Here is a 10,136-nt window from a genome sequence, read left to right as displayed (position 1 = left end):
TCTATAAAAAGAGAAAAGCTGCCAATAATTTCAATTGTTGCTTAAAATTTTCAGTGTTGCCGCTCAGTTTCTTTTTCTTTCAATTTTGAATTTAGTATACACTGCTCTATTATTTACAACAATTTCCCCCGCCCCCAAAATTTCCAAAGTGTTTTTTACTAAAACCATCCATCACACACAGTCATTTGCCGGGCTTCACCATTAGACCAACCACTGTGGCCAAGGCCTGGTTACTAAGAGTCTAAACAATTCATGTGAATCAGCATTTAGTGAGTCCTGGCAAGACTGTGACAGCAAAAGGTAGATTCTCAATTAATTCTTCGGAGTACGAGAATGAGCAAACACCTGTAATTCATGAATGTAAAGGGATAAAAGAAGTAAACAGAAGTACAAACTAGGAGCCCACATGCAGTGGGGTGATTAAGGCTGACAAGAGGAGGAGATTTTTGGAAGGGCAGTGTTTATCCAGTTGTTCCTTGCATATTTGGTATGATTTTTAAGGACCAGGCCTTGAATACTGTGTACAGATGTTTGGAGTTTTTTTCCTTAACACATGGGGAGACATTACTGATAAATTAGCAGGATTATTTCTGGGAACAGCTGAAGCAGTAGGGGCAATTGAGGAAATGAAAATAAGAGGGCAAGAGAAGAGTCGATATGTTCTTTAAGCGATCTGTAGCCTTGCCCAGGCACGGCAGTACATGCCTGTAATCCCTGCAGCTTAGGAGGCTGCAACAGGAGGATTGCAAGTTCAAAGCCAGCCTCAGCAATGGCAAGGTGTTAAGCAACTTAGTGAGACTCTGCCTCCAAATAAAATTCAAAATAGGCCTGGGGATGTGGCTCATTGGTTGAGTGCCCCAGAGTTCAATTTCTGGTAACCTCCCCCTCCAAAAAAGAGAGAGCTCTGTAGCCTTGGTATTCACAGCAGCATAGGCATCACCAAGAAGTTTGTTAGAAGCGCAGAATTCATGAACTCTTCCAAACCTGCTAACCTGGAATCTCTTGTTTTTCTGAGATCCCCAAAGGATTTGAGTGTGAAAGGCATATTTGAATTGAAAATGTTGAGTATGCTCATCTTGGTAAGGTTAGGGACCACAGCTTTGTTGGAGGCTGGATCTTGAAGAGCTGGGATTGACCCAAAACATTGAGCAAGGAGCAAAAGAAATATAAAATTCATACTCTAGACAGGGATAAACCCTGGAGAAAGATCCGAAGACCTGAATCCCCAAATGCAAGTGGAAAATAAGAACTTGCTCAGAAATGAAAGGGCCACGGAAGTGTACATACAAGATGAAGTTATGGCTGGTGCTGGGACATCTGCAGATACTCTGAAGGGCAACTGATAGAGAAGAGGAACAGCAGTCAGGGAGGCAGTGAGTGAGGGGTGACTCAATGCAGAGTTACAAAAAAGGGGCTTGAGGGGATTGTTTGCATTGGATGGCAGGAAGTTCCAATTTGGAGGGTAGAAAGAAGGCAATTTTAGTGTCACAGAAAAGTGATCTATAACTCTGAGTGATCAATTTTATGTATAAAGTAGGAAAGAAGATGCTCCAAATGACATTAAAGTGCTCAGCCTGTTAAATTGCAGAAAGGTGATACCAACTGCATATCAAATTGAAGGTATGGTACCTGGAAAATATTACCTTGCTGAGGAATGAAACTCTAGAATATTCTATTCAGAAAGTGCACACAAGATGTCCTTGGTGGCTTTGGTGTCCCCTGAGTGCCATACATTTAAAAATAAACAAATAAGTGTTTACCAAGCAATTTCTGATTGAAAAAAATAGGATTTTATATGCTTAAAATGCCAACTCTGAACGTCACAAACCTAGGGAGTAGGATATTTATTATTATTCCTCTTTTACAGATGAGGAAACTGAGGCATGTAAAGGTTATTTAACCTGCCCAAGGCAAAAATCAGTGTCTAGATCAAGATTAAACTGATTGGTGATGTCATAGTCAGTAATCTCAGCACCATGCTGGGTTCCCCTCTCCCACACAAAACTTAGTCCTGCCACAGAATATTCCCAAATTCAAATATATACCTATTTTTTTAAATATTTATTTTTTAGTTGTAGTTGGACACAACACCTTTATTTCACTTGTTTATTTTTGTATGTGGTGCTGAGGATCGAACCCAGGGTCTCGCAAGTGCGAGGCGAGCTATCTACCACTGAGCCACAACCCCAGCCCTAGATACCTATTTTTTATATATGAAAAATTTTGGTGTACAAGATAGTTCAGTCACTGCATCTTTAATTTTTTTTTGGGGGGGGCAGTACTAGGGACTGAATCTAGAGGATCTTTACCACTAAGCTATATCACCAGCCTTTTTTATGTTTTATTTTGACACATGGTCTCACTAAGTTGCTTAGGGCCTTGCTAAGTTACTTGAACTTGTTTGCAATCCTCCTGCCTCAGCCTCTCAAGCTGCTGGGATTATGGGCATGCACCACTGCACCTCACTCAAACCACAGTTATGAATGAAAAATTATTAAAAGGAAATATTTCTTGGAACTATTAAGATGGCTGCATATATTGGGATGGAATCAATATTGATTCCATCAATATTGGTGCTCATTGGTGGTAGTGTTAGCAGAGACAATTCACATCCTCTAATATCTCACAAACTACTCTGAAGAGCCATGTCAGTGAGAGATCTTCTAACCTAAATCCCAGGTATTTTTAAAGGATAGTCTGTATCAGAAAGGAAAAAAGTGAAGAATATGATGAAAGAACGGCAAAGATAATCATAATGCTTGATAATGAATAGACATTGGATCCAGCCTTTCCACATTCAGATCGACCTTCTTTCTCCCTACTTTCCAGGTCTGAATCCTTGGCAAATCACTCAATCTTCTATGTCATTTTCCCCATGCAAATTGGGGTCAGCTGTAGTATTTGCTTGTAAGTCATGCTGGAGGAAGCAGAATGACATAATTCACGAGGAGCTAGGAGTAAACACCAAAGGACATGACAATAATCCGATCAGTAATCATGACCAACCCATAAAAACTAAATTGAAAATGGCAACTCCTCTTCTGCAAATTGTCTACCAGACTGCTGCATATCTGTCTCTGTCTCCATCTCCCTCAATTGTGGGTTGAAAGATGAAGCCCAGGTTGGCAGGAAAAAGTCTCCTTCCAGTTTTCTTTAAATGAGCTCCAGAGGGCTTTTTTCCTTTGCCACTACTATTTACTCTGGCACTCAAACTTAGCAGCAAGAACTATTAGCAAATACCCCCAAATCACATGGATATCAATAGAATAAAAACCTTCCAAGATTCCATATCCTGCTTATGCCTCCAATCCAGAAACATCCACTGACCTCCTTTTAGCACCGGCTGATGACAATGCAGATATTTCAGGCTGCAGTTCCCAGATCACTGCAGCCTGTCTGAGTTTGTTTTGCCCCTGGACTATTTTTGCTCACATGGTTGTTCTCAGCCGCAGACATTCAGATGGAAACCAGAGAGATACAAATACTTGGGAGGAACCTAGAAACAAATGTAGGAAGAAGCATCCAGTCTGACCATGGCGCCCACAAAAGACTCTGTAGACAGAATATGAGGGGCTGGGAATCCATTCCCTGCTACTTGAGAATGTGCCTAAATCTTTCTTAGATATTTCGCTATATCCTACTGGGATGGAAGGGTGAATACTGAAAGGAGTAGATTGGAAAGAGCTTATTAATTTTGTTGTGTGAATGTGTTCTCACGTGTGTGTGCATGTATGAGTGTGTAACCAAAGATTTTTCTTGGGGGAGGAGGGCAATAAAAACTATGTGCCTGCTATTTTGTGCTTAGAGATAAAATACAAATTTGGCCTTATTTACTTTTTTTAATTAGAAGTCAGGCAAAAACAAACAAACAAAAAACCTACAAATATCCTTGTGTTTAGAAATTTATAGATAAGCCAGGCATATTGGCACATGCCTGTAATACCAGTGACTTGGGAGTCTGAGGAGGAAGAATCACAAATTCAAGTCCAGCTTCAGCAATTTAGTGAGGCCCTAAGCAATTAATCAAGGTTTTGTCTCAAAAATAAAAAATAAAAAGGGCTGGGGATGTGGCTCAGAGGTGAAGCATACCTGGATTAAATCCCTTGTGTGTGCATATGTGTGTGTGTGTGTGTGTGTGTGTGTGTGCGCGCGCGTATATGTGTGTGTGTGTATATAAATATATATAAAATTATATATAATATATACTACATGATATATATTATATATCATATATATCAGCATAAGTTAAGGTGTCTTTCAATTCAGGAGACAGAATTCTTTTTAAAAAAAAGACTCTAAGCACTATATGAATAGTATCTATTAAGGGGATTAATAAGTACTCCTAACCCCAGTTTGCAAATATCCAAACACCCTGAATGGAAGCAGAACTCTATACTTCTGTAGACCTCAAAATTGTGGGAAGTACATGGTACAGGAGCATCCAAACTTCTATTCTTTATCCAGAGCACTGGGTTCTTTCTTTTCTCCTTCCCACCTATCCCCCTTTGGACCAAAGTCAGCCAGAATTTGGGGATTCATAGTAAGGGAAGGAAGCAGGACAGCATGAGGCCACTCTGCAAAGGTTCTCTAATTTGAGCATGAATCAAACTTACCAGCAAGCTTCATTCATCACAGTCCTGGATCATATTAACTCATCAGCTTATTGTCACCTTTGAAGGATTTCCAGCCAGAATCCCTCCAACTCTTGCATCCTAGAGAGAAACAGAGTACACATTGTTATCTGGGTCCCTTTTGTCCTTACTTAATAAGAAAGTTGAGCCACTAGATCTAAGCAAATAGAAATAAAAACACATATATCCCAGATGAAACCAATGAGAAAACTATAAGGAATACCTACTTTCACAAATGTCCAAATCTTTGAACATGTGTCTATTAAAAGTATCTTTTAAAACTACCTAGAAAAATGTCGTGCAGCCTGCCAAAATAAAATCAGGTTATAGAACATTTTCACCTTTTCGCCTTCCAACAAATCGCTTGTTTTCCCATCTGAACAATAACCTTATTGTTTGCACGAAAGTACAGTACATGACTAGCCATGTTAGGAAGTGAATGAATTGTTGTGCTGTCAACATGATTTTTTTTCCCACATACCTATTATATCTAGGAATTCCTTCCAAAGTTAGAAACTTTGAAGAAAATGCATGCTGAGTTTATCGGTTTTCATTATCCAGAGTTCTAGGGACATTTCCAGAAGAGTTGCTCAGCAGTGTGAAATTATCATCTTCATTTCTACTTGCATAAGTTTCTGAATATATATTGTTGAACCCTTGTCCAAGTCTGGGGAGAATTTTGATCCATCATATTTTGCATGTTGTATGTAAGCTCAGGTCGTAGCCCTCTGTAAGGGTTCATTTTACTTCCTATACAGAATTATATGAAGACATCATAAAGGTTTAGGCATGAAATAAGACATCCTTAATCTTTCACTTCCCTTCTCCATCTTAGCACTTCAGAACTCAGGAGTCTACTGGCAAATAAAAGGAATTATCAGACCTCCAGCTATGTCTGATCTGGATGGTCCTCATTTTTTTTTCTTAACTTGGCAAAAACAAAAATAAATCAGGTACTTCAACTATAAATCAGAGGAAAAAAATGTCTTGTGGATAACACATGAGCTGAGATGATGACTCCACATTCAGCCAAGCATAATACAAACAACAAGGCACTTAGAGCTTCCTATTCTGTTCCTCAGCAGCCACAAAGAGCAAATCAGGCCGAGAAACTTGTAGTTGGGTGAAGTCAGTTCCACGCAGCATCTGTATTAGTCAGGTTTTCAACTCTGTGACCAAAATACCCAACAAGACCTACGCAGAGGAGGAAAAGCTTATTTTGGCTCACATGTTCAGAGGTTTAGTCTATGGTTGGCCAGTTCCATCACTCTGGGCTGGAGATGAGGCCAAAGGGACATGTGGCTGGGAAGCAAAAAGAAAAAGGAAGGGGCTGCAGGGAATATAAATCCTTCTAGGGAATGCCCCCAGTGACACCTTCTCCTGCCACACCCTACCTGTGTAGGGTTACCACCCAGTCAGTCCACTCAAACTAGGATGGAGTGATTAGGTTAGAACTCTCATAATCTAATCATCGCACCTCTGAATATTCCTACATTGACAGCTTATCCAAACCATAACAGCCTCATTTCCAGCCTCATTCAAGGCCATGTCTGCATTAATGAACACCAGCACTCACATTCAAATTAATTTGCTCACAAAAGTCTTATCATACAGACCAACCAGTCTTCAGTACATATCCCTCATATTTATCTGTTCTTTATCCTGCATTCTTACTTGTCTTTATTTTCTTTAAATTTCAAAGGGATGATTCAGCATAAAAATTAAAATAAAATGTACCCTTAGGTCCTTGGTATGCTCTCAATTCTAGGGCCAGATCAGATTTGTGTTAAGACCGCCACATACGTGCATAAATATGCTGTCTTGGATTCTTGCCGATATCTATACATAAAAAAAAAAATGAGTGATCATTCTTCAATCTGATTATTTTTTTTCTCTTGGGTGAGAGATGGGAATACACAGAGGCTAATACGCTTCTCCACCTCACTCTCTCGTCCCTCCAAGAGGCTAGCCCAAGCATGCTCTCATAGCAGAGGCAGAGGTGTGCCACTGGAAGTGGAAACATGCAAGTGAAGTGGGACTTCAAGCCTCTACATGTGTTTCATCTGCTCACAACTTATTGGCTAATACTAGACTCCTGGGTGCAGTCAGTCAAGGGGCAGGGAAGTAGACTACACTACCTCACGTGTCGAAAGGTTGTTTGGCCATAGGAAGGAGGAAAAGGTGGGGTTAGTGCAATGAATCTGCAACAATTATAGGAATTGTCACAGTTAGGTGATAAGAAAGAGAACCAGAGATAGTTTGTGTCCTAAAGGAAACTAGAACTCAGAGCTCTAACCTTAGGGTTTGTACAATTTATTGATGACACCCACTGCCTCTATTTGACTGAAGAGTAAAGAAATGACTGGCAAAGTATTTCATGTATTTCTGCATTTTCAAATATAATCATACTATCTAAAATAGCATCTAAGGATCCTATATGTATAAAATATGTTTGAACAACTTTCAAACAAACATGAAAAACTGTATTACCTATCTGATGTTTTAGGAGTTAAGATTTTATGCTATTAGAAAGCATAATGCATCCTAGGCAAGCAGGGGTAGGGGGATACAGACACATAAACAATGATAGCTGGAGAAGTTTAAAATCTACTTAAAGTGACCATATTTGGCAAATAAAAACATATGATACACAGTTAAATCTGAATTTCATAAACAAAGACTTATTTTTTTTTACTGTAAGTAAACCCTTTGTCTTTTGGTAATACACTTATATTTTTTTAATTTATTTTTTTGTCTGAATTCAAATTTAACGGGGTATCCTCTATTTTGTCTGGCAATTCTAGCCTACTAAGAGATTTAAGATATATACAAATTATGACTAACAAAGAGTAATATGGAGAGACTGTGGGAGCTCTTTTGCCATGACTGCTGGGCCGATATCCGAATGGAACTAGGATGCCACTGTGTACGTGGGGTTAGTGATGAGGTTAGTGAACCACTGCTCTGAGAACTCTTTCTCCAGGCAGGGCCCATGGTCAACACCCACATTCAAAGGATAGAGTCACTGGCCAGCACCAAGGTTATGGCTTTTTATGAATTGTTGAGTGAGGAAGATGCTGACTATGCCATTAAGATTATGAACATGATCAAACTCTATGGACAGCCAATATGTATAAACAAGGCATCTGCTCACAGCAAAAACCTGGATGTAGGGGCCAACATTTTCACTGGGAACCTGGACTCAGAAATTGATGAGAAGCTGCTTGATGATACTTTTAGCGTCTTTGGAGTCATCTTACAAACACCTAAAATTACGCGGGACCCTGATACCAGCAACTCCAAAGGTAATGCCTTTATTAATTTTGCTTCGTTGGATGCTTCATATGCAGCAATTGAGGCCATGAATGGGCTGTACCTCTGTAGCCACCCTATCACTGTATCTTATGTGTTCAAGAAGGACTCTAAGGGCCAGCGTCATGGCTCAGCAGCTGAACAACTTCTGGCAGCCAAGAACCCACTCTCCCAGGCTGACTGTCCTCATCAGCTGTTCACAGATGCACCCTCTCCCCCTTCTGCCCCCAATCTTGTGGTGTCATCACTGGGATCTGGGCTTCCTCCACCAGGCAAGCCTCTTCCTGGCTCCTTCCAACTCTGGTGCCGCCTCCTATAGCCCTCCCATTTGGGATACCTTCAGCCATGTCCCCACCACCTATGCTGCCTGGGGCTGGAGGACATGGCCCTCCATCAGCAGGAACTCCAGAGGTTGGACATCCTGGTCATGGGCATTCTAATCCTCACCCGTTCCCACAAGGTGGGATGCCCCATCCAGGAATGTCTCAGATGCAGCTGGCCCACCATGGCCCTCATGGTTTAGGACACCCACATGCTGTGGACCTCCAGGCTCAGGGGGGCAACCACCACCCTGACCACCACCTGGAATGCCTCATCCTGGACCTCCTCCAATGGGCATGCCCCCTGAGGACCTTTGTTTGGATCTCCAATGGGTCACCCAGGTCCTATGCCTCCACATGGTATGTGTGGGCCTCCTCCACTGATGCCACCTCATGGATACACTGGTCCTCCACCACCCCCTCTCTGCACCCAGACCCATGCCCAGCCTCCAGTTTCCCCTCGTGGCCCACTTCGGGCCCTCTCGCTCAGTAAATTCTCATTCTTCTTCCTCCTGTTCTATCTTTCCAATATCTTTTAGATTCCTTGGACTAATCAGAGTTGCTGTAGTTCCTTAGGGTGAGGGCACTAATCCCTCTCAGTCCCCATTCCAATGCAATTTTTTTAAAGGAACTTTTTCTTTTCTTTTTTTTTTACATTGGTCCTAAGTGTTTTGCAGATGCCCAGAGAAAATAAAACTTTGATTCTTTAAAAAAAAAAAAAACGAATAATATATACAAACACGTATAAATTAAAAATCTAGTAAAAATATCAGTGTTGTTCATTCCTAAAGATTTTTTTCCAGAGATTGCTGTAAGTACTCAGAATAAAAGTATAATTTTATAATGAAGAATAAAGTGAATTTTATATATCAGTTAACATCTCCCCCCCTAAAAAGAAAAAAAACTTCTTACCAAAATTGTATCAAAAAGAAAGTATAACAAGATATTTGTTTCACATGTGTATAGGGCAATTAATTCCATGACAGAGTTTGAGTGAATAGGAGTTGAACTTTACCATGTCAAGGCAGTCATTAAACTTTCAGGGTTGTCATATGACTTTGATGGACTAAAAAGTGAAAACAAAGAGTAGGAACTCTGGATTCCACACACCACTGTGAAAAAGGCTGTCCCACGAAGATCTGATGCTATGGTCTAAATATGAGACATTCTTCAAAAACTCATGTGTGAAACAATGAAAGAATGTTCAGAGGTGAAATGATTAGATGGAGAGTTGTAATCTAATCAGTGGATTAAACCACTGATATAGATCCTTTAAGTGCTAACCATAGGCAGGTTGGATATAACTGGAACTAGGTCACAGAAGGGTGTGCCTTTGGGGTATAAGTTTTGTCCCTGGTGAGTGGTTTGCTCTCTGCTTCCTGGTTGCCATGTCCTGAGCTGCTGTCCTTCCCCACACCTTTCCACCATGATGTTATGCCTCAAATCAGGGCCAGAGCTACAGTCAGCTAACTGTGAACTGAATCTCTGAGACTATGAGCTTAAATAAAATTTTCCTCCTCTAAGTTGTTCTTGTCAAGTATTTTGGTCCTAGTGACACAACAGCTAACTAAAACATCTAGTAAACAGGTATAGATTCAGTGAATCATTTCTTCTAAATGTCTTTCTGAGCGTTCCAACTGGTGAGGAGATGATAACCAGTGAACTCAATTTTATACACCCTCTTTCTAGAAAACCCACCTGCAATGTCTAGGACACCCATATCAGAGCTTGACATATGAAGGCAAGAGATAAACAGTTAATTGGAAGAATTCAAAATTATAAGTACAGTTAATAAATAAGGTAAAAGTTAAAATGAAGAATAAAATAGTCATCAAAGATTGGTGGTGATCGGGACTAGTAGACAAGGTGAAGT

The 10,136-nt window shown here is 40.4% G+C and overlaps 1 long non-coding RNA gene and 1 pseudogene across 2 annotated transcripts; one reads left to right on the top strand and one right to left on the bottom strand.

The window, feature by feature from the left end:
• Positions 1-2,825: 2,825 nt before the first annotated feature.
• Positions 2,826-4,708, bottom strand: LOC308648486. Its single transcript, XR_014021840.1, has 3 exons — positions 4,614-4,708; positions 3,328-3,496; positions 2,826-2,951 (listed from the first exon to the last, which is right to left on the bottom strand). It is a non-coding gene; the product is annotated as an uncharacterized lncRNA (long non-coding RNA).
• A 2,805-nt stretch (positions 4,709-7,513) lies between these two features.
• On the top strand, positions 7,514-8,802 carry LOC308648134 (splicing factor 3B subunit 4-like; annotated as a pseudogene). Its single transcript has one exon. The product of its transcript is annotated as a splicing factor 3B subunit 4-like (transcript).
• Positions 8,803-10,136: the final 1,334 nt, after the last annotated feature.

The sequence above is a fragment of the Spermophilus citellus genome (assembly GCF_964194105.1).
Source record: "Spermophilus citellus genome assembly, chromosome: 4".
Taxonomy (NCBI): Eukaryota; Metazoa; Chordata; class Mammalia; order Rodentia; family Sciuridae; genus Spermophilus; species Spermophilus citellus.
Note: the sequence above shows the minus strand (reverse complement) of the source record. Positions and strands in the feature narration are given on the sequence as shown.